Source organism: Protopterus annectens, chromosome 1.part1, assembly GCF_019279795.1.
Source record: "Protopterus annectens isolate FY-2018-M chromosome 1.part1, PAN1.0, whole genome shotgun sequence".
NCBI classification, from domain to species: domain Eukaryota; kingdom Metazoa; phylum Chordata; order Ceratodontiformes; family Protopteridae; genus Protopterus; species Protopterus annectens.
The window spans coordinates 1452609792-1452632275 of NC_056726.1; positions in this window are offsets into that span (position 1 = coordinate 1452609792).

The following is a 22484-nucleotide window of genomic DNA, read 5'->3' on the forward strand; positions in this document are numbered from 1 at the left end:
ATATATATATATATATATTTTTTTAAATCTGGATGCTCATGACTTCAAGTGATATGAAGCAGTTGATACATAGATAGGTACTGCTCACCCAAATATTGTGGCTAAAAAATAAATACATACATAAAAACAAATAAACTGTTTTCCCCTTATACATTCAGTTTAAAAGACATTACCTTTGAGTAGAATTAATGAGCCCCCTGTCCTAAGAAAGCAAGTGAACGTGATCGCATATAAAGCATGAGGGTCCATGACATTATCGCATATAAAGCATGAGAGCCCATGATGTGATCACATATAAACATGAGGGTCCATGACGTGATCGCATATAAAGCATGAGAGCCCATGACATGATCGCATATAAAGCATGAGAGCCCATGATGTGATCACATATAAACATGAGGGTCCATGACGTGATCGCATATAAAGCATGAGAGTCCTTGACATGATCGCATATAAAGCATGAGAGCCCATGATGTGATCGCATATAAACATGAGGGTCCATGGCATGATCGCATATAAAGCATGAGAGCCCATGAAGTGATCGCATATAAAGCATGAGAGTCCATGACATGATAGCATATAAACATGAGAGTCTATGACGTGATCGCATATAAACATGAGAGTCCATGATGTGATTGCATATAAACATCAGGGTCCATGACGTGATCGCATATAAAGCATGAACGTCCATGACGTGATTGCATATAAAGCATGAGAGTCCATGACGTGATCACATATAAACATGAGGGTCCATGACGTGATCGCATATAAAGCATGAGAGCCCATGACGTGATCGCATATAAAGCATGAGGGTCCATGACGTGATCGCATATAAAGCATGAGAGTCCATGACGTGATCACATATAAAGCATGAGAGCCCATGACGTGATCACATATAAAGCATGAGAGCCCATGACGTGATCGCATATAAAGCATGACAGTCCATGACGTGATCGCATATAAAGCATGAGAGCCCATGACGTGATTGCATATAAACATGAGGGTCCATGACGTGATCGCATATAAAGCATGAGAGCCCATGACGTAATCGCATATAAACATGAGGTCTGTGACATGATCGCATATAAAGCATGAGAGCCCATGATGTGATCGCATATAAACATGAGGGTCCGTGACGTGATCAGCATATAAATCATGACAGTCCATGACATGATCGCATATAAACATGAGGGTCCGTGACGTGATCGCATATAAAGCATGAGAGTCCATGACATGATCGCATATAAAGCATGAGTGCCCATGACATGATCGAATATAAACATGAGGGTTCATGATGTGATCGCATATAAAGCATGAGAGCCCATGACGTGATCACATATAAAGCATGACAGTCCATGATGTGATCACATATAAAGCATGAGGGTCTGTGACGTGATTGCATATAAAGCATGAGAGTCCATGACGTGATCACATATAAAGCATGAGAGTTCATGATGTGATCGCATATAAAGCATGAGAGTTCATGACGTGATCGCATATAAAGCATGAGAGTTCATGACGTGATCGCATATAAAGCATGAGAGTTCATGACGTAATCGCATATAAACATGAGGGTCCATGACATGATCGCATATAAAGCATGAGAGTCCATGACGTGATCGCATATAAAGCATGAGAGTCCATGATGTGATCACATATAAACATGAGGGTCCATGACATGATCGCATATAAAGCATGAGAGTCCATGACGTGATCGCATATAAACATGAGGGTCCATGACGTGATCGCATATAAAGCATGAGAGTCCATGACGTGATCACATATAAACATGAGGGTCCATGACGTGATCGCATATAAACATGAGGGTCCATGACGTGATTGCATATAAAACATGAGAGTCTATGACGTGATCGCATATAAACATGAGGGTCCATGATATGATCGGATATAAAGCATGAAAGTTCATGACGTGATCGCATATAAACATGAGGGTCCGTGACGTGATCGCATATAAAGCATGAGAGCCCATGACGTGATCGCATATAAAACATAAGAGTCCATGTTCAGCAGCTGCTGTAAAGACTGAACTCCGTCTGTCACACTAAAGAAGGATATGGAGTCTGCACATACATCAGTTCACTTGCTGGGGAGGAGTGTGTCAAATTTGTTATAATTATGCAACAGCTTAGAAAAATAAGTAAACAACTAAGAGAGTTCAGTGAGAGGTCCTCGCTGAAACCACTAGAGATTGAGGATTTTATGTTTTGTCACTCTGACCATGTGCAGAAATGCAGGCAAAATGTAAGAACAAGAGACCAAAGGATATAAGAAAGTGAATTGGCAGTTGAAATTTTGGAAGTGAAATGTAGAGGCTTAGAAGATTGTGCCTGCAGAAAATAAAACTGTATGTTTCTCAGCCATGCCAAAGATAGGTCAAAGAACTGACTGTGTGCAAGATATAGTCAAATCCCTAACTATTTGGATTGGTTTCCCATTTCAAGATTTAGTAATTGACTGAGCACCTAAGAGTTTTTTTCTCAGCATATGAATGCCAAGACCAATGTGATTTTCTGTGTATGCAATCGAGGAGAAGGTACAAAAAATCACTATGAATGCCTGATAAGGAGTGCAAACTAGGGATGTGAGAATTTATTGTGATGATGATTATTATATCGTTAGTCATAAGAAATGGTTGGTCATTTTACAAATAATCAGATACTGTAAGCAGCATGGAATAATATTTCACCATATATTTCCAGTGATCATAAGACAGCTGTTTATGGGAACACCAGTCGCATGTAAAGGAGCATACAGAAGGAGTAGCCATGGGACAAGCTTTTGCTCTTCAGCTGAAATACAGATAAAATAAATAAATACCCATTTGTTAACCAGATAGGACTACTGAACACAAAATCCCTTTTTATAGGTGACCCAGGAGCAATGTCTATTTAAGTGATTTGCTCAACATCAGACATTAGGCAAATAGGGGCTGAAGGAATCAAACCTTGTACTACAAGAACCCCAACTAGCAGCCTTAACCTCGTCTCCACTAGCTAACACTACAAAGCGCACATAAAGCACAAGAACATTGGAAACTTTTTCCTTTTTTAGAACACAAATGAAACAGAGACAACATCTGGTACTTCGGCATGTCAGGAAGAGTGTCTACTATAATTCTGCTGTGAAAAGGGTTAGAAAAAGGTAGTGAGACTAATGTTGCCCAGGAATAGGTACAGATGTGTCCTGTATATTCCATAACTAAAGGTAAGAGGGACTTGTATGATTTAAAATTAACTTTATGGAACACATATTAATGGACTGAATTAATTAGTTAAACGTGAGAAGGGGATTCCTCTTCCTCACTGTGTCGTCATTGCACTGGCTTTGAAAGGGTGTTGCGGGATAATGAAACACAAATATGCATTACTGAGCTGGCTGTGTTGGGGTGGATGATTTTGGTTACTGCTGTGCATGTGAGCCTTAGGTTTCCTCCTTGGAAGAACCACAATATTATTATGTAGATATTTTTGTTGTTACCACCATCTCTGTGGCTGGAGTATGGAAGCATAAATGTTATGTAAAGAAATGATCGTGTTTAAGATTTGGATGATCTCTGTTAATTCATTCTTGTACTTCATCATATTCTCAATTAGCTAAGATTGTGTTTAGTAAAGCACCACTAAAAGGGATTGAAGAAGTACATAACTGCTTATTAAAACTGAATGCAATTTACAGTTCTGTTATGGAACGTTAATGACTTGAATTCCCCAATTATGCTGCAAGAAACATACTGGGCTAGAGCAGAAAATTATATGCTATTAAGCTTTGGCTATAATGTAGTAGTTTCATCAGCAGCAAAAAATGGGAAAATAACTCTGTATTTTTATTAAAATGGGAATTCCTTGTGAGCAGCATGAGTATTTAGTGATTGCATTCCATATTTTAGTGATATAAGATGAGTATAGGGTACCTCCTGCTGATTTACTAGACTTGTGAACATTAAGAAGTATTTTGAAAGTAATTTTCTTGATTGTCCATAATGCTGACTGATTCCTGACAGGGTCTGACATTTTTGTGGACTGTGTACCATATTATGGCACATGATTATATGAGATAATGAGGCAGTTCATAGATTAGTACTAGGTTAACTGCCTTTGTCGGCCATTTTAAGCCTAGCCAATTATCCCATGTGAGAATCAAACTCAGCACTTTGTCTTTGCATGGTAAACATCTTAACCATTATACCATCCTCCCCACCTTCAATTCTTTTAGGGCAACACAGTGGTGCGACTTATAAGGTAGACTTGTAGCATATCATGCCACTATATTGTAACATTGTTCTTTTTTTATTTATTTCAAAAAATGTTTTATTTTCTTTCATGACTTGGCTGACAGATAAAAATTACATTGCAATCTGAACAGTATAGCACTGTCAACCACACCTCTACTAAAACTATATACATTATGTACAATGAGTGCTACAAAAAGACAGCTAGAAAAAAAGAAATTAAGTCCTACTCTTAGTTTATAACAATAAAATAGTTCAAAATTTTACACTAATCTTTCTGTGATAACAGCATTAAATATTTGATTTAACTCTCTAATAACTAATAACTGGATAAAAAAAAACTTTCCAGACTGGTTAATATTTTTGGTTATAAGTTTAAGTGAGGATATATATTTAACTGCCATGGTTCAAAAGACTAGATAGCTTGGAATGGTCTAACCACTTCTGAGTAATATACAGCTTGACTAACACAAAAAGAGTAATTAAAATATGTAATTTTATCTTGGATAATCTTTGAGAGGTAAACTGATGGCAAGGACAATGAAAACCCACACTGCTTCATCCAAAACAAGTTTAATGAATAAAAACAATCCAATCCATGTTGTTTAGCGCTTTCATTCCTAATGGAACTTCATCAGAACAAATAATAACCATATCATCCAAACTTTTAAACTCTGATGAACCAATGGAAACCAAAGTGTAGTCACATGACATGTGTGACATCACAACCACAATAAAAACATATAAAGAAATACAAATGCAAATTCAAAAACAAAATTTAAAACCTATTTAAACATAGTTTTTTACATATAATTTTAAAGTTTAAGAACAGGTGCAATACTATAACCATCATTTAAACCAGGTGACAATAAAACATTTAATCAAATTTGCCATTTCAATTCATGTAATAAAAGATGTTCATTTACAATTCTTCCCTGGACATGCTTTTTAACCTGTTGAATAATAAGGAAACCAAACTTATGTGTAGAATGTACCGTAATATGCCTATAAAGGGCATTAGTAGTTTTTGCTGCCTTATATCCAATGTATGTTTGTAAATCCAATCCCTAAACCTACGAGAGGTCTTACCAACATAAAAAGCTGGACAGTCCTGGTACTGAGCTAAGTATTGAGTGGAAGTACAACAAAAATGGCCATCCACTCTGAATCTTTCCAGCCCAACAACAAAACTCTCACATTCAGTAATAAACTTGCACTGGGGACAATAGCCACACTTATACATACCTCTCCTACAGTCCCCTTTCTTTGGACGAGTGTATTCAGTAAGTTGTTTTAAGGACCTATCTTTCTTATAAATAGTCGATAGTCTAACACCCAACTTATCCTTTAACTGAGAATCAAACATAAGTAGTGGCCAGTTGATTTGTATAACAGCAGCTATATCAGGACTATCTAAATTGTAAGTGGTAATGAACGAATATCTTAAGGATATTAATGGTAAACTCCCTGATTGTGAATGAAGTTTAATAACTGCCATGTCCCTATGTTTTGCTGGCAATAATGGGGTGTATATACTCAAGTTTCTCTTAGCAGCAACTTCTAGCTTTACATCATGTAACAATCCCTCTGGATAACCTCTGTGGACAAACATAGTAATCAGTTTGTCTACTTCCAACAAAAAACTATCAGTATCTGTAACCATCCTTGCCAATCTAACCAATTGTCCCTTTATCACTGACTTTTTTGGTGGTAGGGATGCCAACTGTAGTAGTGTAAATAATTGTTTGAGAATGTGGGTTTACGGTAGACGTTGGAAACATAGAAACCACCTAAATTGTTCTTACTTAAGGAGACATCCAAAAAAGAAATTTGATTCTGATCATAATTGTGGGTGAACTTCAAAAAATTCACAGTACTATTAATATAAGTAATAAATTAAAGAAGTTTCTGTTCTGACTCAACCCACAAAATAAAAATGTCATCCAAAAATCGAGTATATAACATCAAACAATTTTTATATATACTATTCAAAATACAACTGTCTTCCCACTCTGACATGACTAAGTTAACAAACATGGGTGCATACTCTGCACCCATGGCTACAGCTGTCATCAACTTAAATATTTTACCCTCAACCCACAAAAAGTTGTTTTTCAACACTACCTCTATAAGAGTAACAAGAGTAAAAATTCTACTGTCATTACCTAACCCAAGGTTTGAGAGTTGACTTTCAAACCAACTCAACCCAATATCATGGGGAATGACAGTAAACAAATTAGAGACATCAGTAGTAACAAAGAAACAATCTTGATTAAATGTAACTTTACTTAACAATTCCAGAAAATGCCAGGAATCCCTGCAAATTTGTTTGATGTTACTCAAGTATGGTTTTACTTCAGCATCCAAAAACTGAGCTATAAAATACGTTTTTGACCTCTTAGCATCCACTATAGGCCTGAAGGGGATGATAAATATTTTTATGTAGTTTGGGGATGCCAAATATATTGGCCATCCTAGGTTTATCATTAACCATAAAATCATATTCATGCTTCATAATAGCCCCTTCTATCCAAAGGTTAAACAACAATGCATCAATTTTAGCATATGCTATATTGAGTTCATTAATATACGATACTTGATAGTCATCACCTAATAAAAGTTCATTCATGGCACTCAGATAGTCAATCTTATTCATTATGGCCAACCCCCCCCACCCTTATCAGGCTTCATAATTCTAATGTGAGCATCCATGGTCACTTCTTGTAATAATTTATTTTCGGATGCTGTTAAATTAGAAAATGAGATATTACATTTCCTTTTACAAACATTCCTAATATGGTGTTTACACACATGTTCAAAGATAGATAAACTTTTCTGTAAGGGTGGGTTAAATGTACTTGAAAGATAAACTGGCAATTTTGTCTCAGGAGTGTCATTGTTAAACCATAATGCCAGATTTAATTTACGAACAAACAGTTTTAAGTCTATAAAGGTTGACGATAAATCCGCTCGTCTCGTAGGTACAAAGGAAAGACTTTTTGATAGCATGTCCGCATGGGTTGAAGTAAAAGTAGATGAGTAATTAAATATTTTGAAGTCATTGTGGCAGTTAGTAATAACTTCTAAACCAAAATAATCACTACCCAAAAATGAAGGACATATCTCTATCTCCACTGATGACTCTGCTTCTGATAGAATGTTTGGCCTGTAATGAATGATGGGGATATAGTATGTGAAAATGGAGGGAGTAAAATGGAAGGAACAGCATGCACTATTTTTTATACCAGTGATGTAGCAAAAATTAAAGATATAATAAAGAAACACTGGGGTGTGCTAACTGTTGAATCGGAGATGTTAAGAATAGTGGGAAAGGAACCAAGATTCGTATACAAAAATAAGAAGAATCTAAAACGTTTACTATGTTACCCCAGGGAAGAGATAGGTAAACATGATATAGAGATAGAGGGGACAGAAAAATGTGGGAAATGTAATTTTTGTAATTATATTAATTTAGATAATATTTTCCTACATCCTATTACCCAGAAGGAGTATACCCTCAGGGCTCATGGTAATTGCCTTACTCTTAATGTGGTCTACCTAGCGACCTGCTCTGAGTGCCAAGCATTTTATGTTGGTAAGACCAACAGGGCACTCAGGGACAGGATGAGGGAACATGCATACAATATTAGGATAGGCTTGAAAACAAATGCCCTTGCTAGACATGTTATGGAGAATGGACCTAGGCACACTTTTAAATTTTCCATTCTAGAAATTATTAAGCCAGGCAATAGAGGGGGCGATATAAAAAACTATACTGAGACCAGAGAAGCTAGTTGGATAATAAAGTTGAGATCTGATATTCAACCAGGTCTCAATGGTGTAGTGCCAATCAAGCCATTCTTATAAGCCAGGAACATCCGTAGGTAATTTCGGAGAGGGAAAACATTTGTATAAATATAGGCACATCTATAAATAGAGATGTATATATATATCTATTGTGCATATTTTTTATATGTTTTTATATGTTTTAAAACATGTGTTTTTAGATGAGTTTTTAAACTATTTACATGATTATTTGATTTTAATTATTGAATATTTGAAATTAAATGTGATTGCACTTTAAGAATTTTTGAATTCCCGCCATGAGCGCTATTTAAGCAAAGATGAGATTTGTAGAATGTATAGGTCTGAGGAAGCCATTATTGGTGAAAGCGCTAACCTGTTTGAATAAACGTTTATATTATATCTGGACTTTGTTCATTGGATCTACACGCTTTTATACGAGAGGTCTGTTTGCTGTATGCCTTATATTGGGAGCGTTGGTCTATGGTTTGCTGCTGTTGTTTCGTTTTGTTTTACCATTTGGATTAATTTATCGCAAAGCAGCATCTGCCTCAACGGAGCACTCATTGGATTATTTACTGCTGTTTCTTATTGCCGGTGCACGAACGAGGACATGACCGACCCAATAGCCTCGGTTGAGGTTGAGCTTCCATACTCTATGGGACGAGTTGAGATGACGACAGAGCCCGTGCGCTCTCACTTGCAGAAATTTACGGAGATCGTATCTGCCACATACAACCCACTAGCTCTATATCAAGTAGAGCCTGATGAGCTGGACGACGTAATATGCGACCAAATTGACCGTGAGGCCATGAGAATAGGCTTAGAACGTTTAGAGGGTGATTTGTTTAAACTGAAAAGAATGCAAACACAAAGGCAGCATTTTGATGTATGCCTTCAACGGAAAATTATACCGCGCGGACTAAGGGTGCTAAAAATGCCGACGACAGGCATGTTATACCCAGAATTGCTCTATCGATGGCAAAGGCTAAACATGCAGGTAAGCCTAAGCTACATGGAGCTACTTAATGAATTTTTTACACCACTAGAAGAAGCTCTAAAAAATGAAGTGGTGAAGCAACAGAATGAGTTATATGAACGCTTTCCAGATAAATGCTTAGATGAACATTTTATCAAACTTTTAGACAACGTTTCGCAGTATGAGAAACGTTTGTTAGATCAGAAGAGATCTAAACTAAGGAGAGACATTAATGACTTTAATAAAGGGAATATCTTCACTTGGCCGAGGGAAGAGAGAGCGAACCCTGGTCCTTTTGTGAAGAAACCTATTGTCAATGTTAAATCTGTAAATGTAGTTAGCAATGCTACTAACATTGAATCTGAGACCAATAAAAGGGATGTGAGCGTCGTACAGGTTCACACTAGTGATATAGATTTAAATATAAGTGCTGAGAAGGGTCACAATGACAAAAAGAGGAATGGTTGTGTTATAAATGAAGGGAGGGTGAATGATATTGTCCCTTTAGAAGATGTTAATGCAGGCAATTATGATGTAGGGAATACAAGCAATGGGGAGCGAAATGTGAATGCACCAGTAGTTCGTAGTAAGATCATAGGCACTAGTAATAGCACCAGTATCACAACACAGGCGGCTGGAAGGAAACAAATGGATGGTGAACCAATAGGAATTTATAATAAGGAACGCCCTTTCCCTATCAGAATAGACAAAAGAGAGGGGAGAGTGCACTCAGTAAGTCGAGGGAGACAGAAAAGGAAGCTGTCCCTAGACAGGGATACCAACCACAACATAAAAAAGATGTGGGAAGGGAGGAAGAACAATTAGTCTTCAACATTTCAAAACGAATGCTGACTGAAGAAGAAATAGTAGTATTGAATAAAGGCCTTACCTTTATTCCTACATACAGCAGTTCACATGAAGAGACGGTTAGGGATTTTAAATTATATGTCAGGAACCTATCTTTGAAGATTTTCTTCAAGGATCAGGAACAGACTTATAACACTAAAGAATTGAGGAAACCCAGTGTGTTCATACCACCTTTTCATCCCTTGTTGACAGCTTATAGTAGATTAGTGGAGAATGATTTAGCTGCATTATATGATAATAGAGCTAATAAAACACCTAGAAAAAAGTTCAATTTAACGTATAGACAGCGAGAATCCCTTAAGAAACTGATGAATGATGAAACTTTGATGATTAGACCAGCAGATAAAGGTGGGGGTATCGTGGTCATGGATAGGACTCAGTATATAGAGGGAATGAAACGAATGTTAGGAGACAACACCTACTATAAGAGTATAGGACAAGAGATGGTTTATACAGTAATATATAAAATACAAGACACCCTACAAGATCTATATAGAGCTAAAGCTATAGACAAGGAATTGTTTGAGTTCATGTACGTTGAACATCCTTTGATACCAGTACTCCATGGACTCCCTAAGATGCACAAGAACATTAGGGACCCCCCATACAGACCGATAGTATCTGGGAAAGGGTGGTCAACTGAACCACTTTCAATATATGTGGAAAAACAGCTTAGACAGTTTGTAGATAGAGATATTAATATACTGAGGGACACCAAACAATTTTTGCTGGAGTTGAATGATTTTTTTAAGGATTATGATACCACGAAAAGCTTTTATATGGTCTCATTAGATGTGAAGTCATTATTCACAGTGATACCCAATGTTGATGGAATTATTAAATTGGGTAGTTACCTTGAACGCAACTCTGAAATGCATACATCAAAAATAGAGCTTTTGTTATATTTTCTGGAGTTGATTCTAGAATCTAATGCATTTAGTTTTGAAAACAACTTTTACCTACAGAGGGATGGCGTGGCTATGGGCACATCATGTGCCAATAGCTACGCCAACCTCTATATGGCAGAATGGGAATACGAGAAACTTTTTCAGATGTCTCTATTTAGGAACTACGTTCCATTCTACAAACGCTTCGTGGATGACCTGTTCCTTATTTGGACAGGCACACCTAATGAACTAACTGAGTTCATGGAACAAGTTAATATTAGTAACACACATCTTAAGTTCACGTATGAATATTCTGAGAATAAACTTCCTTTCCTAGATATTTATATAGAGAAATTGGAAAACGGATTGATGAATACAGGAGTATACAGGAAGAAGTGCCATAAAAATGCACTTTTACACAGAACCAGCATGCACCTGGGATATGTGTATCAGAATGTGGTAAGGGGACAGGCCATACGCACATCCAGATATAATCCCACCGATACAGGCTTTGTCAAAGAAATTAGTGAGTTAACTGATAGATTTAGGAGTAGAGGATACTCAGAAAGAGATATTAGCAGAGGCCTTGTAGATATGCCATCACTGAGAGAGCAAGCTGCAGCCCCTTATTTTGATAATGGGTTAGCCCATAGGCCTGTAATGAATGATGGGGATATAGTATGTGAAAATGGAGGGAGTAAAATGGAAGGAACAGCATGCACTATTTTTTATACCAGTGATGTAGCAAAAATTAAAGATATAATAAAGAAACACTGGGGTGTGCTAACTGTTGAATCGGAGATGTTAAGAATAGTGGGAAAGGAACCAAGATTCGTATACAAAAATAAGAAGAATCTAAAACGTTTACTATGTTACCCCAGGGAAGAGATAGGTAAACATGATATAGAGATAGAGGGGACAGAAAAATGTGGGAAATGTAATTTTTGTAATTATATTAATTTAGATAATATTTTCCTACATCCTATTACCCAGAAGGAGTATACCCTCAGGGCTCATGGTAATTGCCTTACTCTTAATGTGGTCTACCTAGCGACCTGCTCTGAGTGCCAAGCATTTTATGTTGGTAAGACCAACAGGGCACTCAGGGACAGGATGAGGGAACATGCATACAATATTAGGATAGGCTTGAAAACAAATGCCCTTGCTAGACATGTTATGGAGAATGGACCTAGGCATACTTTTAAATTTTCCATTCTAGAAATTATTAAGCCAGGCAATAGAGGGGGCGATATAAAAAACTATACTGAGACCAGAGAAGCTAGTTGGATAATAAAGTTGAGATCTGATATTCAACCAGGTCTCAATGGTGTAGTGCCAATCAAGCCATTCTTAAAAGCCAGGAACATCCGTAGGTAATTTCGGAGAGGGAAAACATTTGTATAAATATAGGCACATCTATAAATAGAGATGTATATATATATCTATTGTGCATATTTTTTATATGTTTTAAAACATGTGTTTTTAGATGAGTTTTTAAACTATTTACATGATTATTTGATTTTAATTATTGAATATTTGAAATTAAATGTGATTGCACTTTAAGAATTTTTGAATTCCCGCCATGAGCGCTATTTAAGCAAAGATGAGATTTGTAGAATGTATAGGTCTGAGGAAGCCATTATTGGTGAAAGCGCTAACCTGTTTGAATAAACGTTTATATTATATCTGGACTTTGTTCATTGGATCTACACGCTTTTATACGAGAGGTCTGTTTGCTGTATGCCTTATATTGGGAGCGTTGGTCTATGGTTTGCTGCTGTTGTTTCGTTTTGTTTTACCATTTGGATTAATTTATCGCAAAGCAGCATCTGCCTCAACGGAGCACTCATTGGATTGTTTACTGCTATTCCTAATATGGTGTTTACACACATGTTCAAAGATAGATAAACTTTTCTGTAAGGGTGGGTTAAATGTACTTGAAAGATAAACTGGCAATTTTGTCTCAGGAGTGTCATTGTTAAACCATAATGCCAGATTTAATTTACGAACAAACAGTTTTAAGTCTATAAAGGTTGACGATAAATCCGCTCGTCTCGTAGGTACAAAGGAAAGACTTTTTGATAGCATGTCCGCATGGGTTGAAGTAAAAGTAGATGAGTAATTAAATATTTTGAAGTCATTGTGGCAGTTAGTAATAACTTCTAAACCAAAATAATCACTACCCAAAAATGAAGGACATATCTCTATCTCCACTGATGACTCTGCTTCTGATAGAATGTTTGTTTCTTCCTTTTTGTTTTCAGTCTCACTCCCTGTTGATAATACCTCTGTGGTGAAAATTGGGGAGGGGGAACACTGTTCATTCTGCGTTGTTGATCCTGGAGACACTCGGATCTCCTAAAACCCACTCCATCTAAAGGAGCGGTTCCAGCTGGTTGTGTATAATTTACCATTTAATGTGATGACGTTTCGGTCTGCTCTTGTTGATTGATCAGACATTGATGGTTACCATAGGAACCAGGTGGATTAGGATATGCACGCCTGTCTTGATATTCCTTTATGTCTCTTTTTAATTATGTTTTTTTTTGCTTAATGAGACCAGTGCAAGTTGCATCAACTTTGTCAAAAATGTTAAAATAATTAGTTTCTAATCTGGGTACAACAAGTCATTTTGTTTAGAATTATTTAAAGTATCAAGCTCGGCCAAGATTTTATCCAAGTCGATGTTGTTATATTTGATCATTAAGTTCATTATATCAAAACCAGCTTGATTAAACAGATGAACCAGCTCAGATAACAATTCTAGTTTATCCACCACCCCATTGGGATAGTGCCAAATGCGCAAACCCCTTGGGATAACTTTTAAGTCCAAATTCTTTTTCAAGTAAACATTTTCAAGTTGCAAAGTTTTAAATTTCTGGAAGAAAAAGGAAGCTGTCAAGAGACATTTTCCATTAAATAAAATTTAATTTGATCATTCATTCCAGATAACTCATATTATATAAAATAAATTCTTATCTACCCTCCTCACATATTCTTTTGTCTCCTTCTTATAATATCCATACATGATCATATTCATATCTATATATTTTGTCATTAATATTCCCAGAAAAGTTTTCTCTACATGACTTTTTCAAGAGTTTCACCACTCTTTTTCATTAAAAAAAAACATGGGACTGGATTTGGTAAAACCTACATGGAGCATTAAAACTGTGTATGTGTAGTGGCATGATGTACACACAGTAGCACTCTGTTTTGTATTCAGTAAGTGGTTCTACACAATGTGTAGAACTGAGAAAACATAGTAAACATTGTGGCATGCTAATTGCAGCATAAGCAGCTGATTTTTATGCTAATCAGTCAATCCAGGATGGAAGAGCTATTCAACAAGCTATAAAACAATTATTTAGCTACAGTGTAGGTTTCCCTGCAAATTTCAAAACATATTGGAATACAGCCACCAAAAACTACTGTACACAGGGGGGCTATTGCTGCTCACAGGGGCTGCTGCTACTCTTACACGTGTATTTGCAACAGGCCCAAGTCTATTCTGCTGCTGCTGCTAATGGATCTCATCCCAAAAGGAGAAGGGTGTTCAGACCCCATTTAACTTTTCATGAGCTGCATGATGTGGAAATCATAGAGCAGTGCAGGGTGATAGAGACATACTACAGGAACTCTGCAATCTCTGTCCTCAACTGAGAGCAAGGGCAAAATGAGGGAAACCAATATCTGTGGAAAGTAAGGTATGTGTAGCACTTAGAATATTAGCTACAGAAACCTTCCAAAGACCAACAGGGGATATATTGGGAGTGTCACAGACATCAGTATCCAGGATCCTACATCAATTTCTGAATGCTATGCTACAACATTCTGGTAAATACATATATTTTTCTCATACACCTGAGGACAGAGCCACAACTATATAGGATTTGTACCCTGTAGCACATTACCCTGAAGTATTTGGTGGCATAGACTCCTCACACATTGAAATCAAATCATCACCAGGGGAAAAGGAAAGGGTGTACATAAACAGAAAGGGATTCCACTACTGCCAGGTTGTGTGTAACTCTAAGGGAATCATTGTGAATGTGTGTGCTGGCAACCCAGGTAGTTACCATAATTTCAATATCTGGCACAACTCTCAAGCCTATCAGATGTTTTCAAGGGGGGGGTATCCCACAGGCTGATTAACTAGGGGATGTAGTTTATGGACTCAACCCATGGCTAATGAACCCATCAGAAATGTTCACCCAACCACCAAAGAATGCTGTGATGAGGCACATTCTCTAAAAAGAAATGTCATAGAGTGTGTGTTTCAGCTGCTGAAGTCATGGCTCCACTGCCATGATATAACAGGGGGAGCTCTGCAGTACAATCACTGAACTGGTGCTGAAATCTTCGCTGTCTGTGCCATCGTTCACAATATTATTCTGAGAAAACAGTTTCAGCAGGAACACCGAGGGGAAGGGGCACACATCCCACCATCACTGGCAAGGTTACCACAGCCACATATAGGTGAGGAGTCAGAGGGGGAACCAGCAGCTGCTGTACTGCCAGCACAGCTAGCTGGAATTTTGTAAATAATTATATGTCATTTGCGAATATCAAACTAATTTATATAAGATACCTGTGTTACAAATGTATTAGAAATGTATGTTATGTGTATATCAAACTGCTCTGTACAGATGTTTGTGTTGAAAAGGCATTTGTAAAGTGTTTGTGTTTAAAATGTAACCACAGTGTGCCCAACTGGAAGAGAAAAGAAATGTACATGCACTATTGTAACTGTTTAAATGTATCTGTTTTAACAGAGGATGGTTAACCTCAGTTCAGCAAATTTTAGAAAAATATCTATAATTAAATCACTTTATAGGCTACAAATTAAAGAGACTATCTGTCAAGTTTTCAATTGTGCTAGAGACACAAAGTCTGTGTTAGGAAGCTTTCTGCATTGTCTTTGGGGTGAACTAATTGCTACTTTGGAAGCATGAAGGAATGCAATTGTTTTATGACTTCCAGCATCTGTCAAAGATCTAAGCAAAATACCTTGTCGGTATATTTTTACAGGTAGGTGCTAAATGCTGCCAGTTTTCAGCAATGGGGGTTTTGTCTGGGAACTAGAAGTCAGATGACCAGAAATTATGTCATTCTGCAAGCTATCCCAGCAGTAATATTTTAGATATTATTTTGAGAAGTCTCAGAGTGAGACAGAGCATTCTGCATTCTGTCTTAGACTTGACAACAAGAACAATTCACCACATCTGCCTTGCTCTAATTAAATAAGTTAACTAGGGACTATTAATTCTCTTAGATGTAGTCGGGAATATAGCAAAGCTGACTTTAGATATTTTTCTTTATTTATTTGAGACTGTCCTGCAATGCTGGTTGAAATATTTCCTGTGGTTTTGAACTCTGATGTCAAGGTGAATATACAGCTAGTATTTTCTTGTTCTTTTATTATTTAGTACTAAATATATTTAAACCTTTTATTGTGATTGATCTTTGTTAGTCAGGGAGAGCAGGCAAGGATTCCAGCAGAGGATTAAAGCAAGCTGACAAGGAGCCAGTTGGCTGAGATGTGCCAAGCCAAAGGACTGGTGCATGCCAACCTGACTAAAGTGGAAATGGTTGCAGCCTTAGTCACAGTTGCATCACAGACCAGCCAGGAAGATAACCAGACTGGCTTTGGGGATCTACAGTTCTCAGAAAATGGACACTTTGACCTTTCCCCAGAGGACTTAAAAATCCACCTGGAGTTAAAGAGACATGAACTGGAGGCCAAACATTTGGAAATAGAATCAGCAGAGAGACTCTGACATTTGATGGCTGAAGAAGATGGGAGACTGTGGCATTTGGAGGTCGAAGAAAATGAGGGGAAGCAGTGATATGAAAAGGAGATGCTGACTCTTTGCCATGGTCATAAAGGTAATGGGGAAGGGAATAAGTGAATCCCATAAAGGTCAGTACATTTCTTCCACATGTTACAGAGGGTGATCATTTTGATAGTTTTATTCATATGTTTGAAAGGGCATGTAAACAGTATAATGTTGACCAAGGGCTTTGGGTATGGTTCCTGCCTTGTTTTAATTAACTAAGTTAACTATGGGCTAGTAATTCTCTTAGATATAGTCAGGAATATAGCAAAGCTTACTTTAGATATTTTTCTTTATTTATTTGAGACTGTCCTGCAATGTTGTTTTACATATTTCCTGTGGTTTTAAACCCTGATGTCAAAGTGAATATAAACCTAGTATTTTCTTGTTCTTTTATTATTTATTATTAAATATATTTACACCTTTCATTGTGACTGATCTTTGTAGAGATACTCAAGTTTTGAGAGTACTTGCATATTTATTTGGTGACACTGCATGGGCCACTCCTAATAGCCTTGCCCTTAGTCAAACTACCATTTGTATTAATATTAATATTATACAGTAATGTTGGTCACCATTTGTTAAGGGGCTTTAAAATAGCTGTTGATAAGTGACTGGTTGCAGTGGAAACTACCTTATACTCTGGGCAGAAGGGGGCATAGCTAGTAAACCTCAGCCAGCCTTTCCCAGGTGTGTGTGTGTGTGTGTGTGTGTGTGTGTGTGTGTGTGTGTGTGTGTGTGTGTGTCTGTGTGTGTGTGTAAATCAAACCTCAGAGAGTGTGTGCGTCAGCTACTTGGGCAGGGACATGAAGCACTGGTTGGACAGAGAGGGTGCTAGAGGTCTTGGCTTGGTTGCTCAGCTAAGACCTCAACTCTATAGCTGTGCCATTGGGGGATTTTACTGGGAATCTGGAAGAAGATGGAGAAACCAGCCCCGGACTGACTGTGATCTCTGTGTGTCTTAAGGGAAATTACATTTGATGCAGAGAGCTGCATTTGGAAATACTGTGTGTGTGTGTGTGTGTGTGTGTGCCTGATATCCTTCCAGTGAACATCTCCAACAGGTGTCAGTGGTGAGGATTGAGGCTCCCTGATTACTGGTCCATTGGTGGATCATCTCAGTCACAACTTTCTTATGTTATCATTTTCTGACAAGTTGTAAAATGATTTCCAGCACAGGGGGTTAGGCCAACCAGTGTGGCTTAGCCTGCCACCTCTCCAACAGCTGCTGCACTGACATTCATGCATTCCTGACAGCTTTGTGCATCTAGTATGAGAAACTGTCTTTTAAAGTATACCTTCACAATGGAAAAACAACAGGAAATGCAAAATCCACACTTTGCATCCTTCTTTTATAATAGGATGTTACCCACATCATATAAAGATGATGGCATCATCTATAAAGGCCACTATGTGAAGGCAGAAACATGCTTCAGGGATGATGCAGTCATTAACTACAGTGGTCTCTGGATGGGAGCAAAATACTTGCATGTGGGTTAACTTACCACAGCAGACACATTATGTGTGCATCTCTGTGTATGTGTAAGTGTGTGTGTGTGTGTGTGTGTGTGTGTGTGTGTGTGTGTGTGTGTAGTCAGAAGAGTGTAAGTCTCTATCCTACTGTCAGTAATCCAGTTCCATGCAGAAAAAATACTTTTGAAAGTCAGAAATGCTTACATATCCATTTCATACAGCCTCCCCCCCCCAACATCTCTCTCAAACATCCATTGATGATGTTGTCCACTAGAAACTTTCCAGCAGCAGTGCAAAAGTCAGACTTGTGCCATTGGCTGTTGTGAGGTAGGGGTCTCACTGTAGTGTGTGTGTGTGTGTGTGTGTGTGTGTGTGTGTGTGTGTGTGTGTGTGTGTGTGTGTGTGTGTGTGTGTGTGTGTGTGTGTGTGTGTGTGTGTGTGTGTGTGTGTGTGTGTGTGTGTGTGTGTGTGTGTGTGGTGTGCAGTCAGAACAGCATGAGTCTGTATCCTACAGTCAGCAATCCATTCCCATGCAGAACAAATATTTGGACAGTCGTACATGCTTATAAAGCCCTTTCATACAGGCCTCCCAAAAATTTCTCACAAACATGCAGTGCTGATGTCATCAGCTATAAAGTGCTATCTGACACTACAATATACAGTCATGCTGTTGTGCTTCTGTTAAACACTGTGTTCTGTAGACAGCTATGTAGGGACTCTAGTCTCAATGCAGTCAAATTGTGTGCATGTGTTCATTCAAAAATCAGTATGGTAACAATTTTAGACTGGCATGCGAGTCCACAACTATGACAGACACTCCTTTGAACATCTTCTTTTAACACACAGTAATGATGTCATCCTATATAAAGTGCACTCTGACAGTATTTAAGTCAAACTTGTGCTGTGGCAGTAACACTAAGTATGGTAATCTCCATCTTCTCGAACTCAGTATTTAGGAGTTCTAATCTGACAGCAGGCACCTTCAGTGTGTATACATTCAAGTAATAATTCTGAGATGATCTTAAGTAGAGATGTGACTTCACTTCCATGTCAGACACTCCTCCCAACATGTTGTTCTCAGCATGCAAGGATACTAACTACTCCATGAAGTGCAATGTGACAGTGTTAAAGTCAGATATATGTGGTGGTGCTACTGTTACATAGTATTCAATTCAGCTTCTATAGCTATGCAGGTATAATGTTCAAATAAGACCCTGTGCACTGTTATTTGTGAAGTTATTGGTCCATCACAGTCATTGTATGATCTTTTGAATTGCTTTTTATGTCAATACCACTTAGGAGAACCTTTAACATAGCCTCATGCATTCAATGACCCCTTTTTTCCTCTGGCCACATGACATCCTTCCTGCAGAGGAGTGGAGGATCATGAAGTACTGACCTTCCATGAGCCTTTGCAAGCAATCTCCAGACCACTGGGTATGTGATTATTAATTCTGTCATGGGGTGATGTTCATGACACGTGTGGACAGAAGCAGTATGTAATGTAATGTAATCAAACAAATACACACATAGGCACATAGCCTTACTGCCTTCTATCATATAGATATACAAATTTTTGTTTAATTGGTGTAATAATGGCTGGGATTTTATGTGATGCTGGCCGTAAGTTTAGTAATGTCCTATGACCCTATGAACATTTCACATGTCAATGTTGCTGTCATCAACATGTGCTGTATTGAGGTGTGGATGTACGGCAGGCCTACAATATGGTATTACAATCTGTAATATGAGGCAATGTATTGACGACCACTGCTGACATTTGAGGACATGTTCCTTCCATAGCAGCTGTAGGGCTTCTCAGAACTGTTGACATTACATGATAGTGTCTATATCATTAGCTTAGTAAGGTGTGTGTTTTAGTGGAGCAGGTCAACATACTACACAGTTCTCAGTTAACCATCACAGTGGCATTTGCAGTATGGCACAGGTGTGCATGTGTATACCAGGCTACCACCATTAAATGCTCTGTGACATGCATCAATATAAATTTATAATGCTTACATGGCACATAAGTCTTATGCACAAAAATATTGCATGTTTTCATTCAGTTGCTCCCCGTGGAATGCATCGTATGCACAGTTGTGTTGCTATTCCCAAGGATTATTGAGGAGGTCACCAGCATATTTGTGTCAGTAAATTTTCTGCAAGAGCCACAACCAACTCATTTATAATGTGTCCTTATGTTGCATCAGGCCACTCATACAGTTCTCCCATGAAACACATATAAGCATATGTTGTGCAATTGATGTAATTATGTGATTGGTACAGCTGTATGACTGTGTGAACAGTACCAGTGTGTGGCATGTGATGCATAACCAAGGTTGTATTTGAAGGTGTTGTTACAAATCATTTATTTAAATATATGTGAAATGTTAATGGGAATACACCATTAAGCACAGAGCTGTTTGTGGATGCCATCAGACGTACTCATCTGGAGAAAATAGGCAATCTGCTAGCTGATAGTTTGACTCACACTTCACATGCAAACATTACTCAATTTATCTTACCAGGAGAGCAGCTTATCTTTGTGCTCTCTATGGCTATTAACATAGAATCAATGGGCCCTAACAACATCCCAGATTGTCTATAGCATGACTTAAACCTGACAGTTGGATCCCTACTTAAACACAGTCTCCAGACAGCCTTTGTTCTTGCAGAAGAATATACATCAACTGTCATCCATCTAAACGGGGGGGGGGGGGCATCACCTGATGCAGGGAGTTATAGACCAGTCATCCTGACTTTCCTCATTTGTGTGGCAGACCAATGACTCATCATGGACCATATCAAAAAGGACATAGGTAATCTCCTGACTGTATACCAAACCCATTTTTGATTTGTTAATGCTACATCATGTCTGTTAAATCTGTTTGTTGTCTTCAAAACAGTCCTCAAGGGCGTGAGTGAGGAAAAGACAGTTATCCCTCATAACTTGACCTGCCAAGGCATTTGAAGCAAGTCCAGACTCAGATGTTGCAGAGAAACTATCTCAAATGGCCTTAAGCACCTACATCACCAAGTGGGTAGAGAAATGGATGACAGACAGGACACATAATATTGAAGTGTGTGAGATCACCTCTCGCTATAGCCCAGTGACCAGGTCCATACCTCAAGGTTCTGTACTAGCACTTTCCTGTTCAGTATTTAAGTGTTATAAGTCAAGACAAACTTACAATCCTCCAGCTTTGTGGACGACTGCAAGTTGTGGGTGATTTCTGAATCCAAGAATGCTATTGATATACTGTAGAAAGTATTAACACACACAAATGATTGCTGCCAGAGCCATGGAGACACTACAGGAACAAAAAGCATGATTAGCTCCTTTTTGAAAGCAAATACACAAGCTAATTACAATATAGACAGCACACCTGTATAAGCGGTCCAAGTGGTAAGTGACCTAGGTACTCAGGTAGATAGTAAGTGAAACTCTGACCAACATGTGACCATAAAGGTGACAAATCCCCTATATATAGCACAACTCCTGAGTATGGGCAGACCATTCATATCAAAGGACATTATAGTCCCATTGTTCTCAGCCCTCATTACACCAATAATTGAGTAAAATGCATAATTGTCCATGTACCTCACCACACATATTCCAGGAACAATTTGCCCAAGTGTATCAATTTTGCCACAGTGAAGTTCCACACATCTTTTTGATCATATCTAAGTATTCTTTGTGATGCATAGCCAAGAGTTGACAGTACAGACTTCTCTTCAAGATGTTCTACAACATGCATCTGTGATACGTCTTCCTGTGATGCACCCTAAATACACAGCTTATTGACAACACTGATGTCATGGAACACATTCTTGCAAGTGTGGATTGTGGCATATATGTGTCATGCAAACTTCTCAACTAGTCAGGATGGCTCGTAATTTACACTAAAGATGTAACAGCATCCATTTCAACACCTCCAGAGAGTCACCATTATTGAAGATGGTGTGCTTGAGTCCCCTTACAGATTACTGATGAATCTACACAGCTGTACAAGTGTGTTCATGCAGAACATGTATAATAACTCACAATCACATATTTTATGTCAATGACAGAAACTGATGGTGGTATTAATCTGATATTGTCTATGATTGTACGTGCTTCTGTCTACTTTTCTCCATTACCCTATTGTTATGTGTCATGACGGATTAAGACCAATGCTGTGATTACATTCAGATTAATTTTGCACATCTTTACAATATACACATAAGCCCTATTGTATATAGTCTCCTTGATAAATGTCCTCACCAGTGATCATGTCAGGGTGCTTATATAACAACCAGACATCACTATTGATATGTGACCTTGTGTGACAGTCACATAATACACAATAACTGCGTGATGACATGACGATATTCACCCAGGAGGT